At 48.9% G+C, this 16,791-nt stretch overlaps 1 long non-coding RNA gene across 2 annotated transcripts; it reads left to right on the forward strand.

The window, feature by feature from the left end:
- Positions 1-7,700, forward strand: LOC136013059 (uncharacterized). 2 transcript variants are annotated; one of them, XR_010612120.1, is made up of 3 exons: positions 1-170; positions 938-1,046; positions 6,552-7,700. It is a non-coding gene; the product is annotated as an uncharacterized LOC136013059 (long non-coding RNA). The 2 variants fall into 2 exon arrangements; XR_010612119.1 differs by having other exon boundaries at positions 1-1,046.
- The last annotated feature ends 9,091 nt before the right edge of the window (positions 7,701-16,791 follow it).

The following is a 16,791-nucleotide window of genomic DNA, read 5'->3' on the forward strand; positions in this document are numbered from 1 at the left end:
TCAGCCTTTGCGTGCGCTGGCATGGCAGAAAGGGCCTGGCCCTCACAATAGCGGCGTTCTCTTTGGGCTCAGCTGGGAAAGGCTAGCACAAGGTTAAACCTGAGCGGAACCCGAGGCAAGGGCTGAGGGCTGGATGGGCTTTCCACAGCATGAGCGTATGAATGACAACGGTGTGTGCCTGCACGTATGTGTGTCTATTCTTGCATGCATTTTACATGTAGACTAAAAGCCACAGCCTTTAAGAGCTGTTAATAATAATTCCCTTTGTTTCATACATTCCGAGTATGTGTGACAGGGCAGGGGTGGAGGTCGGTCCTGTCTTTCAGAGGACCACACCATGCAGGCACTGCTGCTATCACAGTGCTCTGCATGCTGCTGCCACAGCCCCTTGTTTGCATGGAGCACATCTTTGCCAATGCAATTAAGTCTTTCCTGTCCAGAGATGCTTTCAGACTGTGAGAAAATCCTGTTCTGGCTCCTGTAGTCCTTTCAAAGGGTGAGTTTAGCTGGTGCATTGATGCCTTTGTGTTTGGATCTGCTGCCGGCAGGATCAGGTGCATCTCCTGAGGACACGCTGGCCCTATGGCTGTTTGTAAGTGAGGATTATGAGGAGCTGGGGCTCTAAAGGGTGTAGTCTTGTTCCTGCATGATCTGAGCTGGGAGACTTAACCTCTGAGCTTACTTTGCAATAGCTGCTTGCTGAGGGAGCTCTGCCTGCGATCTGACTGAGAGAGCAGGATAAGGGTGCTTGAGGGGGCTCTCTCTGGCTAGGAGGGAGGTAATTCACAGGCATGGCTGCAGTTTCCCAAGCAATCTGCTCTTTTATTGGAAATCAAACCAGCTGACACAGGCAGGGGGAAATGTTTGTTCAGTTTGAGATCAGAGCCTCTTGTTTTGAAAGCTGTTTTATCTTCAATCCTAACTTCTCTCCATACAGCATTAATCACTGCTCTGGGAACAGAGGATTTGAACTGTCTCCAGAGCTATACAAGCAGATTTGGTGGCTCTCAGTAGTACTCTGTAAATAAGTCCCAGCAGGCAACTGCGTAAGTAAACAGCTTCTTTGCGAGCACCAATGCCTTTCTCCACAAGTTACTTAGGCTGGCGGAGGGGGCAATGGGAGGGCTCTGCTGGCTGTTGCAGGGACAGCCTGAGCATCGCACGCAGCAGGCAGGGACAACCTGCAATTGTCAAGTGATAGTTTTACCACTGCAGCTCAGCAAGGGCAGGACTTGTATCAGGGAGCCAGGAAACCAGCTGTGCTGCAGAAACAGCTGTGTTTGACATGGTCCCTTGTCTGTGTTTCAACACAGGCTCTTTACACAAGTGTGAACATACCTTACCTGCAGGGCCAGGTTTCTTACAGAGCACTTTGTGCCTGCTGGAGGGAAGGCTTGGGTTTAGGAATGAGTGAAGGGCAAATTGGCTTTTAATTCTTCATGGTAGACTTCCACAGCAGGGCATTCTGGTGCCACTGAGACTAATATATGCCTAGTATATGACTAATATATTTTTGAGTATTCCCCTTAGGAAATGACTGGTTTTGACAATGTGCATAGAGTATTTCAGAAATTCTTTCTGCGCACATGTGGTTGAAAATTTAGAGGCATTTGAATTTAAAATTTACAGGCATTTGCCTTTAAAAGTGTTCATTTCCACTAAAAGGCTGGTTTTCCCTTAAGCAATACCTGTTGTGTTTTGGAGGGTTTGGGGTTTGGGTTTTTTTTTCCCAGGTGGACAATATTGCCCAGCTCTCAGAGGCCTGATGCTATTGGGCAAGACACTAGTTATTGAACCACCAAGGATATAAATAAATGTTGCTAAATGGCTTAGCTCAATGGCTTTTGCCCTTCCTGGGGGATGGAGCTCATCTTCCATCAATATGATTAGTGGAGGAGATTGTGTATTGATTAATTGTCCAGACTAATTTCTCATTAGCTGGCAGTACCCTGTGATGCATGATCTTTTCCATTGAAGTCAAAGCAGCTTATTTTACTCCCTAGTGGTTGGGTGCCCAAATCCTTCAAGTTCTTGAGGTTCTATAATAGATTTGGTAGCTGCCTCAGGGAGGTTAAAAACCCTCCCAGATCTCCCTTCTCTGGGGTAGAGCCTGTCAGGTCCTGCTGTCTCCTCGTCTCTCTGAGGGAAAGCATCCCTAATGCTCAGACCTTTGCCAAAGACAAGCACAACATAGAGCCGGGAGTGCAGGTGTGCTCATGGTACACACGCATAGCTCACGTGTTGGACAATGCATTGCTGCTGCTTAATCATCCCATCTGGGTATTGTCTGTAAATCAGCGTTTTCCTGCCGGGGCTGGGCGTTGCTGCTTTCCCGTGAAGGAACTCACAGTCCCACGGGCAAGGGAGTGCTGGTGCAGCTGGATGGGGCCCCAGCATTTCCAGCACAGCATGTCCCCAGGCTTCCAGAGCTGGCACCTCTTGCTGCCTATTGTGTGCGCGGTGGGGGTTTCAGCACGAGTGTTAACCTGTTCTGGAGCTCTACACCACCACCCTGGCATTGCATGGGTGTTGTTTTTTCCCAGCCAGGCCTGGCCCTGGGACAAGTGGGATAAGGAAGTGGCATTCGTGAGCTCTATTCGTGTTGCTGCCATGCAGCATGACCTTGAACAAGGCCAAAGGGAGGTGAGAGGAGGCAGCCCTGTGATGCTGCCGCCGTCCTTTGCTGTGCTGTGGCACTTTGTTTCTCAGCCCAGCAAGTGGGAGCATCATGTCACTGGCACTGGACAATGCAACCCTATCTGTCTGGGATGAAAACTTAACGGAGGAAACTCAGGAGGAATCTACCTGATGCTGCCGTGCTGAACAGCATTGTGTTCAAGTGAAAGAGGAAGGAATGCTATGGGAAGTGTGGCTCAGGCGGTAGCAGAAGGGAGTGAGAGGTATGACACTTGGACTAGGGCCCACTGTTTCTGCCTCCACCTGAGTTAATTGTTTAGGACCGGGGATTCTAGGAAGTACAGTCAGGGGGAGATACAACAGAGGCAAATCACCCCTGGCAGCTCTCATCCAGTGAGGGGCAGGCAGCAGCAGCGTCTGTATCTGCCAGTAACAACAAGCAGGTTACTTAACCTCTGTCTGTCACCGTGATGTATGATATGAGTAGTAGTAGCTGCCTACCTGTTGGGAAAATGAGATTCTTAACTAAAGCTTTTAATGGAAATTGCTGTCTGGAGGTGGAAGCTGCTGTATGTTCTGGCCTTGTGCTGCTGCAGCCCACTCTTCCTGCTTTAAGTCAGCAGGCAACTTCAGAGCTGGGATCAGGCTAAATTAGGGTCACAGCTTCTATACTGATGATATCTCACAGGCCTTTTGGGGAGCTCAGGTTTTCAGTGTAGAAAGGGATGCACTCAGGTCATCCCTATCATCCCTTCTGAGCAAACACCAGAGCAGAGCTTATCAGGCATGTTACCAAGTTCTTCCCTGCTGCTGCATCATTTGAAATTCAAGAAAAAGTTTGTGGACTGGGAATGGGGAGGAAAAGCAATAAGGAAATCTAAACCCAACCCAAGAGAATGAAAAGATGAGATGAAAATGGCTTGAGGTCAGGGAAGCGTAAGTTCAGGAAGAGAGGCTGCAGGAGGAGCTGCAAAGGGAAAGGGGAAGGGACAATATGAAGCTGAAGACACCCAGAAGCACCACGGAAGATGTCTGAAGGAGTGGGGGCACTTTAAAACAAATCATCACCACGTTACAGAGGGGATCTGGAGCTGAAAAAGAGCCTGACGGGAGAAGAGAATAATCTACTGATTTCCCTTCATGTTGAGACAAATGAAGGAGCTGGATTCCCACTGAAATGGAAGAGATACTGCTCAAGGCACTTTACATACCTCAGTGAAACATGTCCAAAGACAAGAGCAAATCCATAGCTCAGACATTACAGTTACCTTGGGAGCTGCTGCCAGCAATGTCTCTTTGAAGGCATCCACAGAAAGAAGGCTCTCCTTGGCAGTTTGAGCGTGCATGTGGAGGAACACAGCCTGCTGGGAGCGAAATGCTGAGACAGGATTTAGTCTAAGACGTGGGGAAGAGGACTTGGGAGTATGTGCGGGCTTTGTAGCTGGGACTTGTGTGTTTTCCATGCTGGCTTTTGATGTGCCGGTGGAGGAAGAACATAGGTATTAAGGTACAGAGATGACTAAACAAACGTATAAGAACAGGAGTGTAGTACTAATTTGAGCAGGAGACTGATAATCTATCCAAGATCAGATAGCCAGTATACATGGGAAATGGCGAGAAACAATGGAAATGCCTGAATACTAAGACAAGGAGCTCATGAGCAATATGCAGAGCTAGGATATAAAACTGTGTATGCCAGTCTGGGAGGCAGGATGGACAACTGGCATGGCTGGGCCTCTGAGACTGAAGGATTTGTGCTGCTCAGAAGAGCAAAGTGGGATGTGTGGTGGCATTGGCTGTGTATGGTATTCTTGAGTGTGAAGGAGGAGGCAGCAGCAGAGGTGATAAAACAGAGTCTGGTTCAAATCGCCTTGAGGAAAGAGAGCTGTAGTTCTGCTGCAACTATCCAAGGTTGATGAAGGTGTCAAATGTGTTTAGAAAGTACCAGGGATTGTCATTACCACAGGTTTTAATTTCTTACATGGAGAAAAGCTACTACTAGCATAGGCTGGGCTCAGGTATTCCTGGATTCACTGGGTGACATATTTCCTCACTAAAGAGGAAGCAAACTAATCAGAGCTGCGGTTGTGTTTGACCTGATCTTGGGAACCGGTGAGACATTACAGAACAATGTGTCAGAAGATAACTTTTAATCTTGACTTTTCACCGACTGATCCTGTATAAATTAAATGGAAGAGTAAATAGCATGGGGCCACATCTAAGATTTTTCAGCCTCAAAACTGGCATGATCAGAGAAGCTATGGGACTGAAGCGAAGAGGCGATTAAAGTCTCGAGTATGTGGAAGGCATCGAGACTCAGCATGACAAAAGCTAACCTGGTTTCCTCAAGAAGACAGCGAAGGGAGAGCACATAGAAAATGTGGCTCCTTGGTGAAACAATTCCCTTAGTGAAAGATGGGAGCGGTCAGCAAAGAAATCTGTATTGCAGAGGGCACAATGTTTAGGGAAAAAAGGCACGTCAGTTGGCAGAAATCAAGGTGCAATAGACCTGGCAGGTCTATCTTTCTAAAGAGGCTCTTTCTAAAGGTAAAAAGAACAAGGCCAGAGATCAGACCTCTGCACGGTGTGGCTAAGGTCAAGGTATGCCTCAGAAACCAAAGGGTTTGCCTCATCTTTGCAGGAAAGAGGGTGTAAAGAAAGGGGATCACAAGTTTATAGCTGAAAGTGTCTGGAAATAGAAACAGTCCCATCAGAGGCCAAGCCAAAATTCGCAAGGTTTATTCAGATCAGAAGGTTCCCAGAGACACATCAGGTAATAAATTCAATAGCATTGATGTTCAATAAAGCTGTTTGCCAGAAGGTTGGATGGGGACCACACAATTGCACAGTATTAACAATTTTACCTAAATTTAACTAGGAATAAAAAAAGGGATGTGGTTACTTCCAGAGCCAAAGGCTTAGGACAACTTTTATTTTTATCCTAGAACAGACTAGGACTGATTAAAGATACTGAAGTGCAATAGACAGTGGAATAAAATTCAACATAGATCTAGGAAAGGTATTTGCAGTTATTTTTATGCTTGGGGGAGAAAAGATCGTTTTTTAAACATCAGTTGTGGGGTATACGAAATAGTCCAAGTTTCACAGAGGGTGGTTGGGAAGTTGTGAAAGCAGGGGAGTGCAGAGATTCACACTTGAACTGAAAAATGGGTAAGGAATTGTTTAATGAAGAGACCCTGAAACATGAAGTAGCTGGTGATTGCAAATGAAATTCCTTAGGGACTGGTTCTGGCGCCAGTTAGTTTCATACCTTCACTGATGACCTTGGGGAAAACATGTTAGCTGAAGAGACATTACAAGGAGGCATTGCCTGTACTGAGGAGGGGAAAAGTACCATCCAGAGGAGGTGGAATAGGAGGGAGAAAACTGTGGCGAGTGCAAAGAATGCATTAGAGTGATCTGGGGGAAAAGAAGGAGGTGATGGAAGAAGCCTAGATGGTCCTTGCTATTTTTAGTCTAGCAAACGGAATGTTAAGAGGGCATACGATTGCTGCCTATAAGTACATCAGACGGGTAAATCCCAGTGAAAGAGAACTGCTATTCCAGCTAAAAGACGGAAGAGCTCTGGCATGAGAATGTGTATGCATCACCTACTTAAAATAGAGACTAGATACCAAGAGGTCATTTTAACCACAATAATGCATAGGCTTCCTTCTAACCACATGTAAACTGTTTCCAGATGTGTGCCATAAAAACAAGCTGTGGAGACAAACTCTCTCCCTTGACCAGTCTCAAATAAGCTTACATTTAAGCCCTTCCCCCTACTCTGTGTAGGAAGCCAAGCTGTAGGTAACTTCACTCCTGCTGCAGAAGGTCAAAGCCCCCAGATGTCATAGATATAAGGGCATGTGTTTTTTGCCTGGTTTCACAGTCTCATTTGCCTGGCTTCACAGTCTCATTGCTCCTGGGATCTGAATCATGGGTGGTTGCTATTAGCATAAAGAAGAAACTTCTTTGCTGACCTCCCCAGAATGTGCCTGCTTGGCACAGCCTTTACCATTGTGCACTCTCTGATACAAGAGGACATGTTACCACAGCTCCTCATGGGGGTCTGGGCAGCATCCCACAAGGTAAGGGAAATAAAAACATACGAGTTAAGAAAGATGTCTTGCAACACATAGTATCTTTTATGTTCCCGTTTGATTTTCCTCATGAACTTACCCTACACGTATGTCAAGTCATCTGGTCCATCCGTACTCTAGAACAATTCAGGACCCAGACCTCAGAAAAGAGTATGAGCTGTGTTCCTGAGCTGCCTGTGGAAGCCTCAGGACAAGAGGCAGGTCTGTCCTCACATCTCGTGCTAGGCTAAATGTGATTGCCTGGCATCAGACGCAGCCCAAAGGGGAAAACTCAGCTCCCGAGGAGCTGGAGAGAGGAGGCGATCATGAATCACGAGCCCCCTTTTTTTCACCGCTGTGGTCAGCTCCACCTGTTTAACTTCCATCCTGATACGTTCATCTTTTGTTCAAGGAAGGCCACTCCTCTTAGTTGTGCTACGCTTGTACAAACATGACCTGGAGACATAGCTGCCAAAGGTAGATTGCCATTTGACAGCAGGCATCTCCCCGTGGTGTGACCTCTGTGCTGACACAGTGGCCAGCACGTGATGTTCCTACTGAGGTCTTTTTACATATTGAAAGTATAGGAAAGGCTGTGGCACCTGTGTTGGCTCCTCCATACACTGCTTTTTGCAGCCCTCGGGGCCCTGTTTTCTGAAAGGGGGACACCGAAACATCAACTTGAAATCTAATGTACTATGCTGCTTCTGCCAGATTACCTCGGGGGGCAAGGACACTTGCAGAGCACTAAAACATATCTGTCTGTCATTATCCATGTGTACTGCTCTATTTTGCATGCAAGATCAGTGTTTTGCAAGTGAAGCTCTGTGTATATGTCTCTGAATGTGTCTTCCTGCATGTTAGGACCTGCATGCATGAGGGCATGGGCCCTATATTGTGTCTTCTTATGTTTCTGTACAGGTTCATCCCTCTGTACAAAGGACATGAGAAATGTAATAAAGGTGAAATCCAAGATAAATAGCACTAGAATTATGGCTGGAATAAGTCTGACATATAGCTCACACTGCGGCTGTGCAGAGTGAGCAGACTGGGAATACTGGGATCACGTCAAATGGCCTTGCAGGTGCACTCTTAGTGGTGGACTTGCAGTCCTGGGGTAATGGCTGGACTTGATCATCTTAAAGGTCTTTTCCAACTGAGCTGATTCTGTGATTCTATGATACTGCCCTACTGTGCGTGCTCTCCATTTACAACATGCAGATGCTGGGAGGGGAGACCTTCAAGGCCCAAGGCAGAGGGGCTACCAGTCAGAGGACATCTGAATGTGGGAAATGTGTCTTCCAGCTCAGTCCCTTGTCTGGAAGAGCCCTGCCACCCACCACAATGCCCTACTGTGATTCTCTCCCTCTGCCAGTTGCTGGGCATAGCCTCTTGCCAAAGATCACCAACTGAGAGGCTACCTCTTCTTGAAAAGCACGCACCACAGGCTGGGGTTACCCCAGCAGTGGTGACTTGCTCCTTCTCAGGACTGCACAAATCTGCTGAAGTCTCTTCTTCCATGCAGATGGAGAAAGAGGTCACCCTGATGAACGCCAGCTAAGACTCACCAACACCACCTCTCTTTCTCCTGCACTCATCGCTCTGCCAGGAGAGCGGAGTACCTGAGTGGCAAGTTCAGGAGGTGCTGAGGGTAACCTGAGATGTGGACCAGAAAGCAGTAGGAGCACTATGCACACCCCTGATAACCTGCAGACCTGTCAGCTCAGAGCTTATGATCTACCTGGGGTTATCTTAAGCACCAATGGACTCCCAGGAGCAGACAGCTTGATCAGATGATAAGGAGATGAGCCTTTGCCTATGCTCTCCGTGGAGGGCACTGATGCATGAGAGGAGCACCTCCCAAAGGATAGGGGTGGTTGAGGTCCTGATGGGAGCTGGCTGAGGCGTGCCACCCATAGCCAATATAGTCTTAGAACACACACTGTTCCAACATGAGCAACTCGAGGGAGGTAGAGAAGGGAGCCCTTTGTCACTGCTCTGGGAACAAAGGCCAGCCTGTGAGACTGAGGGTAATACTGACCCAACGAGGATCAGCTGCCGTTGTTTCTTCCGTCACGCTGACAATGCACAGTTGCAGGGTTTCTTTCCCTGTGAGGAGAATGGGATTTAGTGATACCATAAGTTAGTCAAAAAGCAGCCAAGATACCAATTCAAGTCCTGTTCAATGGATGCAGCGTTTGCTTTGTGTTGTTTTTCTCCCACTTCCTCTTATTTTGCACCAAGACTCATTTCCTATCTCTTTGTAGCACGAGCGGCACAAACACACACATACACTTTCGCTCCTCTTGCTTCCATTTACCTCCTAGTTTGGAGGAAGCAGCTGTGCTTTTATATTGCTTGGGAGATCAAATGTTTTTGCCAACACACGCCTCAGAGAAGCAACTCATGTTAAAACCACTGAAATCAGCATTGCTCTGTACCAGTGGTATCATGTCCACCCAAGCGAGCGGGGCAGTGAACCTTGCTTTTAGGTAGACACTGGACCAGTAAGTTTCCTCTGGGGTCTAGGAGAAGAGGGGACAGGTCACAGGGACATCTGACTGCTGGTGTCCTCACACACTGTGGTACCTGGAGCAGTGCACACTTGGTGCCCGGAAGCAGCTTCCCCTTGCTCTTGAGCTGTGATTGAGGTGCAGAGAGCACTCTGAAGCTTCCTTCTCCATCACAGATGTGCTTACAGCCTGTCTGGTCAGGAGGAAGGCATGCAGCCCGGCTGGATTTTGTCTCTGTCTGCAAGACACTTGTTTACCTGCTCCCCGTTGCTACATATTCCTGTAAAATCAAGACAGTTCTGGCTGACTATCACCTGAAGTGCTAGAGATTGGCCACTGGTATGTGTTCAGGCTGAGCTGGGAAACCTCTCAAGGATCGCCCTGCTGTGTCTTGCTCATGCATCCAAGGGTAATCCAGTGCCCAGATCTAAGCCAGGAAAAAAATCTTTGGTCTGGTAAGGTTGGAAAGAATTGTGGGGATGTGATTTGGTTGCCCAGGTCTGGTACTGCTGTTGCAAGGAACTGGGAACAGGCAGTCCTGTGGCTTCCAGGCTGTTGTATCATAGAACCACAGAATCACAGACTGGTTTGGGTTGGAAGGGACATTAAAGCCCATGCAGTTCCAACCCCCCTGCTGCAGGCAGGGACACCTTCCACTAAAGCAGGCTGCTCCAAGCCCCCCTTGTCTAAGGCTTTCCATCAGTTATAGGTGCTGGGAAACACTTCCTGGGAGAGAAAAGGGGCAGGCAGTTTGCATGTAATGAGCAGAAAGGCACCTCCTTATTGACCACAGGCAGGCCCCTCTCCTGCAAATTCGTATCTGAATTATTGGGTAATCTCTGATGATCACACAGTGCCAGGCATACAGAGAAAGCAGCAGAGCAGAAGGACAGAGCACTTAAAGCTCCGCTGGAGCTTGGGGGCCACGGGAAGCAGCAGAAGAAGGTCACTGTTTCACTCTGTGACTACACAAGGTGCAAGGAAATCAGACCTCAAGAAATAGTCCTAGTTCTTACACCTACTGGCGCTGATGTGCTTAATAGGTTTGGTAGTTTTAGGGGAGGAGAAAGGAAAAGAGCATAGCCAGCTCCCTCAGAGGAACTGAAAACAAGGAGGACTGCTGGAGAGCCAGAACTAACCCTGGCTGTGCCAAGCAATACAGCACATCCCCTCCAAAAGCACAGCTATGGATGGGCAAATAGGGTCCTGAAACTGTTTGTAGAGCTGGGGATCCACAGCACTGTGAGGAAGGGAGTTAGGACCAAGGTGTGTGGTCAAGGATGACTGCACACAGACCTGCGGGCCCTAGGAAAGCCATGAAAGCCTTGCCAATGTAAACACGGCTGGATATAGCTGACATCTGATGCTATAATGTGATAATGCATGAGACTGGCTACAGCTCAGTGGGTCTGTGGTAGAGCAGTCTGTACAGAAGAGATTCATACTGGTGGCTGCTGATGCCTATCATTGCCAGTATGGAAGAATGGACAACATGGAAAATAATCCTACTTATTCTGGGTAAGACCCAAAGAAGGAACTTGCCAAGGAGCTCATCTCCTGGATGCCCTGCTATCACAGTTTCGAGATCACTTCTATTGCAAAGCACTACAGAGCAACTAGTAATCTGCAAGTAGTGTCACGCGTGTAAGTATAAACACAGAATACAGAGGTATATGTATGTCTGTGTAGACATGTGTGTTTATGTATGTATAGATATATACACACGCTGACGGGAAATACATACTATGCACGTAATATATATGTCACAATATATATGTGTTACAATAGAGCAGGTAATGAGGAGCATGTTTCTGCCTGAAGGCATCACCTTCAACGGAAACCTGAAAAGAAAGGCCCTGCTGCCTGGATTTGAAGCAGTACAAAGAGACAGGGAAGGTGAAACCAAAACCACCCCCAGGATCGGAAGTTAGGGAGCAGGGAAGTGCTACAGCAGAACAAGATCCCTGTGCCCCACAGGGGATATCAAACACCCTGCTGCTGGGGGCAATTGCCAATGGCCTTGAGGAGCCCTGCAAGTCTGAACAACAGCAGCGCTCAGGTGGGTTGCCCTGGCTGTGATGCTCTACACTAATGAACTCTGCTGCTGCTCTCCCAGTTTGATCTGGAAAGGAAGATGTGGCACTGGGCACAGTGCCTGGCAGATACAGACCTGGTGGCACAGGCTGTGGTGCGAGTTGTGCTACACATGAAAAGGTGTCCAGAGGAACATGCTCAGTGCCCCAGGGTGGGTGTGCTGCAAAAGGGGAGCCCCTGGGGTACGCAGCCCAGGGTAGGTTGAAGCCAAACCTAACACGCTCCTTGTTGCCTAATCTGCGAGGACTCATCCCAGGAAGTCCTGGAAAAGCCTCAAGCTGTTGTACACACGGGTGGAGGGCAGAGCAGCACCTTGCTTACGTTAACAGTACTATCATGTGTTAACCTAGGCAAGGGTGTGCTTTTGTCACCGTTATCATCGGGGTGTGATCGCTGACTGGAAAGCTTTCTTATCCTGGAGCACAGAATCTGAAGGGAAGCAGTTGGATTGCATCCCCAGCTCCCCCGGCTTCGGCACACAGAACCGAGCTCCCCAAATATTGCTTTAGCAGAAGGCTGGACTCAGAGCAGAACAAGGAGGGTGTCTCACACGGCGCAGCGACACCAAGCCCAGCTTCACATAGGTCAGTGTAAACGAAGAACAGCAGCAAAAGCATCCTTGAGACTTAGCCAAAATCCACTCAGGAGGGAGCTTCATGTGCCACTTCTGCTGGGAGGACAGGCTGACATGCACAAGGTCAGATTCCTGTCAGAGGCAGGAAAAAGGTTAAGTGAAGAAGAGTGGAAAAGGTAAAACCACAAATACCCCCATGTGAAGGACGGGAAGGGAACATTCTGCTCAGCTGCCTAGGACAGAGGTTCATGATTTTTTCCTATGCAGTTCAGCAGTGTTATCCGCTATGAAAAATCATTGGCCGTGGAGATCTGTGATAAGAACTGACCTGGCATCAGTTGGAAGAACAAAATGTCAAGAATGCATTGGGCTGCACCCCCACTTTAACCAGCAGGCAGGACCTCGGGCTGGGAACAGCATGTTGCTTGCACTTATCTCTAATTGTCCTGCCTGCCTAGCTTCTTTACTGCTTCCTAATGAATGCAAATATGATGGTTTGAGATTTGATCTTCTCCTAAGAGCCCCTTATCCTCCTACCGCTCACCCCCGTCCTCTGTTCCCTAACGCGTAGCCTTGGCTGGTGATGGGAAGTTTAAGGGAGCTGGGAATGATGTGAGTACAGAGGAGTATCTCTGATTTGGCTAGCTCTCAACTCCTAGGCCAAGGGGGACATCGTTTTCCCCATAAAGTTGCCATTTATAGAAAAATATCTCTGCTCCCAAGTGCTTTACAATGAAGGAAAGCAAAAATCCTCTTTCTCACGTTTTTTGGCAAGAAAGGGATATGAGCTGAACAGCCTCATCCAACACCGTGACTATCCAGGGTGCACCAAAGATGTGCCACCGGATGTCAGGGATGAGCACCAGGAAGAGGAACAGCTTCAAGGGGAACCAGTGGCCTGAGGTGGGACGCATTGTGCACTCCCTTATGGGGCTGCTGTGGGGCTCAAGAGCTTTTCTTTTCCTGCTCGTGCCACATCTCCTTCCATCAAACCTAACCCTGAATCCTGCCTCACCTCTGTGGGAATGGAGGGTTGTGTCCCCACCATGCACAGTGAGTGCAGGAACTCACCCCATGGATGTGTGTAGAACTGACAGCAACACAGCACATGGCATCTGAGGACACATTTGTTCCTCAGCAAGGTGGGACAGGCTTTGTTAGGGCTGGATCACAGATGTTAGCCTGACAAAACAGAGAGGGGCTGACCCCCCTTTCCCTGCTCGAGGCTTGATAAAGGTGATGCTGTCAAAGGAAAGGACTTCCCTGTACTTCTTCCTTCCTCAATCTTGACTCCAGCAGGGTCCCTTTCTCAAACCTGTCTTGGGAGGCTTTGCTTCCCCCCATTGCTTTTGAGCCATCACATACATATGGCCCCACAAGCACATCCTAACCTGCTCCCCAGGGCTGCTGGCAACTCAGGCAATTCCATGAAACCTTGGACAAAATCCCTGCCTCTCCCTGCGTGTTTGAACAGAGCCCTGTCCCTGGGGCTGCTCCGTCCTTCCCATACTGGGGGGTATCCAGGGGCAGCGCTCTGATCCCCTTAGGGCAGGGCTGGGATGCTGAGCTGCTGGAGGTCAAGCCACACTGACACCCTGCGAGCAATAGCATTGCTGTGCTCTTCGTGAAGCACTGGGCAAGCCTCTTCAAGCCTGAAAGGTGGTCAGGCAGGAGAGGGTTTATGTAGCTGTATTTATACAGCTGTACCTGTAAGACATCTGTGGTCATGTATTTAAGCAACTAGATCTCGCCTGAGTGTTCAGGTGTTGATATTCCACTGATGTGAGCGAAGACAGAGTCCATAAGGATAATACAAGCAGGAAAGCCCTCTTATAGCACAGTTGTTTCATACCACTTGTGTGTGTTTCAGGGAGGTGGGTTCCAGCTCCAGCAGCCACGTGCATGCCGTGGTACGAGTGGAGAGGTGCACACAAGGGGCTAACTGAAGGATGACGCACAGAGAGGAGGAGGAGATGCTTAGTTCTTCTTCTAAGTTTGGTAGCAATTTGGGGATTTCCCATCACCTCATTGGTAAAATGAAACCACGAGGGTATGAAAAGGGACCCTGCTGACACCAGTGCAAGTTTCTTGATGCCAGCAATGACACATGGAGGGTTAAAGGTGATGAATTCAGACAGCTGATTACAAAACCACACTGAAATCCAGAGTGAAAAAGAGGAAGGTTCAGGCAAACTGTGACTGACTGTTTCCAGAGGAGGCAGTGAGGATCCTGCCTTGACTGCTCAATCTGTGACCAAAATGGATCTTCCCCAGCAGATCCTGAGGGTGCTCATCCAAGTACTAAGTTTTCTTTCCTATCACGCCTTCATATGTCCAGGTGATCACCCTGTTTCCAGCAGCTTGTGCTGGATGCCAGCAGTGCAGCTGAGCTGTTCCCTGGTCTACAGTAATGAGAAGACTTCACTTATGAGGAACGGCTGAAGGACCTGGGGGGTTTAGTCTGGAGAAGAGAAGGCTCGGGGGGACCTTATCGCTTTCTACAGTTACCTGACAGGAGGATGGGGTGAGGTGGGATTGGTCTCTGCTCCCAAGGAACAAGTGATGGGACAAGAGGAAACGGCCTCAAGCTGCACCAGGGCAGGTTTAGGTGGAGATGAGGAACAATTCCTTTCCCAAAGGGTGCTCAGGCACTGGAACAGGTTGCCCAGGGCAGTGCTGGAGTCACTGTTGCTGGAAGTGTTCATGCACTGTGTAGATGAGGCCCTCAGTGCCATGGGTTAGTGGTGGCCTTGGCAGTGCTGGGGAGCAGTTGGACTGGATGAGCTTAAAGGTCTTTTCCAATCAAGTTGTTTCTATGACTCTATGGAGCCCGCAAGTATCTGCTGCTTTAGGAGTAATTCGCACAAGAAGGTCACTCGGAAATATTCTTCTCTCCATGGAAAGAAAAAAATCTCTTTGTTTCTATTTTTGTCTCCTAAAAAACCTCAGAGGAGCAGAGAAGTAAAGAGTGCGCGGGCAAGCAGATGAGAGAAAGAGGAGGCTGGGAACAGCCGCGTTTCCACTGCCCGTTGCACTGGTTTGCTTTGAGAAAGTGTTTTTTAGAACTAAAAAGCCTAGAAGCTCCTGGATGCTGATCTGCCATCACAGCTGGAAACGACTGCGGAGAACACCCGAATGGGGGAGGAGGCAACCCAACTGCCTGCTAAGCCTCTTCCCTTTCTGCTCCGCTTTGGGACTGGGGCAGCACCGAGCTGCGGGGAGGCTTTGCTCAGGCGTTTCAGGCTGTAGCTTGATGATGTGGTAAACCTGACTGCAGGGCTGCTGCCATGAGATCAAACACACCCCGGCCATGCCGTGCACAGGGCAGATAAGTATGAACTTGTTGGTTCCAAATCTCTGGTGAGTTTTCGAGACAATAGCTCTCCCATAGCCAAGCTTCATGCCTGTTCCGCTCTGGTTTTATCCTGTATCAGGTGCTGTCTTGTCCTCCCAGACATGGGATGAAGCCACCATGCGATGCTCTGGCTCATCCACCAGAAACACAACGCTGTTCCCATGCTTCAGCCAGAGCAGATTTTTAGGGATGGATACTGCAGGTTGGCATTGTTGGGTGCAAATGACCATACCCTCACCACCTAACGCATAGCACCCAGTATGTGTGTGGATAAGCAGGTAGGGGTTGCACAAATGAAGGGCTTCAGGAGGTTGTTTGAAAGCCAGGTCACCAAGTGCCGTCACAAGTCAGCTGGGTCAGTTTGTCTGGGCAAGGGTCCACAGCCAGAAGCTCCTTTGGTTGGTGCTGCTGCTGAGAAGCTGTGTGAGGCTGCAGCCTCCGTAATGGTGCTCCTGTCAATGTCTTGTTATCTCTCCATCAGGCCCAGATCTGTTTAGCTGTGAACCCTGAGAGGAGTATCTTAAGTCCGGCAGGTATGGAGACCAAGGTAAATAACCCTGCATAGAAACCACACTTGTGTTAGATTTCACAACGCACCTTGGGCCTCGTTCGCTGAAGGCTGCTCTCAGCCCGTTGGCGCTGATGGAGCTGTGGTTTCCGTCAGCCACGGTCCCAGTCCCTGCACACGACATCCTGTCAAGAGGCCTTGGTTTTTTCCCTTTTCTTTGCATTTAAAAACCCTACTGTGATTTTTTCCTGCTGGCCATTCAGCCTCCCCTCTGCAGCACTATGGGGAGGAGGGAGCTGCTCTGCTTTGCACAGAGCTTTCCCATTCCTCCCCGATCCTTCAAACCACCCCTCGCTTTCTGGCTTGTCTCTGCACCGGTTTGGGGATCCGATGTGGCACCAACCTTCCCAAGGGCTCCTTAGGAAGCACGGCTCTTTTCCACTGTAATAGGAAAGTTCCAGTGGCATTCCACTTCTCTTTATCTCCCTCCCAATCAGATCTCCCCTCTGGGCTGTTTGAACTGGCTGTTTGCCTGACAGTAGTACAAGCCTCTGGGAGGCAGAGGGGATTTTTTTGTGTACCATGCAGGAAATCTGGGGCCTTCTAAAGTGAAAGGAACCCCAGAAATGCAAGATCCTATTGCTGCTGATACCAGAGCTGGGCAAAGTGGCCATTTCGGCTTTCCAGTCTGCTGAAGAGGGCTCAAAAAGGTTCAGGCAAGTGAAGACATTATTGTGTTTGGGAAGCCAGATGGAAGAAGAAGGGAGACAGATCTCATGGGAGAAAAGATGAGTGGGATGAAAGGGATTTCTATCCCTCCTTGTAGGAGCTTAAACTTCCCATAGACAGACACTCTCTGCCATACTCTTCATCAGCAAAGCCCCTGAGTCCAGAGGCTCTTGGGGTGGCACATGGAGTAAGGGGAAGAGAGGAGGGCTGTGGAGGCTGGAGGAGGAGAAGAGAGGAAAGGAGAAGACACAGCAACATCTAAAGCAAGTGCGGGTAGGGCCTGAGCAAGCCTGCAGCAG

Source organism: Lathamus discolor, chromosome 4 (assembly GCF_037157495.1).
Source record: "Lathamus discolor isolate bLatDis1 chromosome 4, bLatDis1.hap1, whole genome shotgun sequence".
Classification (NCBI taxonomy): Eukaryota; Metazoa; Chordata; class Aves; order Psittaciformes; family Psittacidae; genus Lathamus; species Lathamus discolor.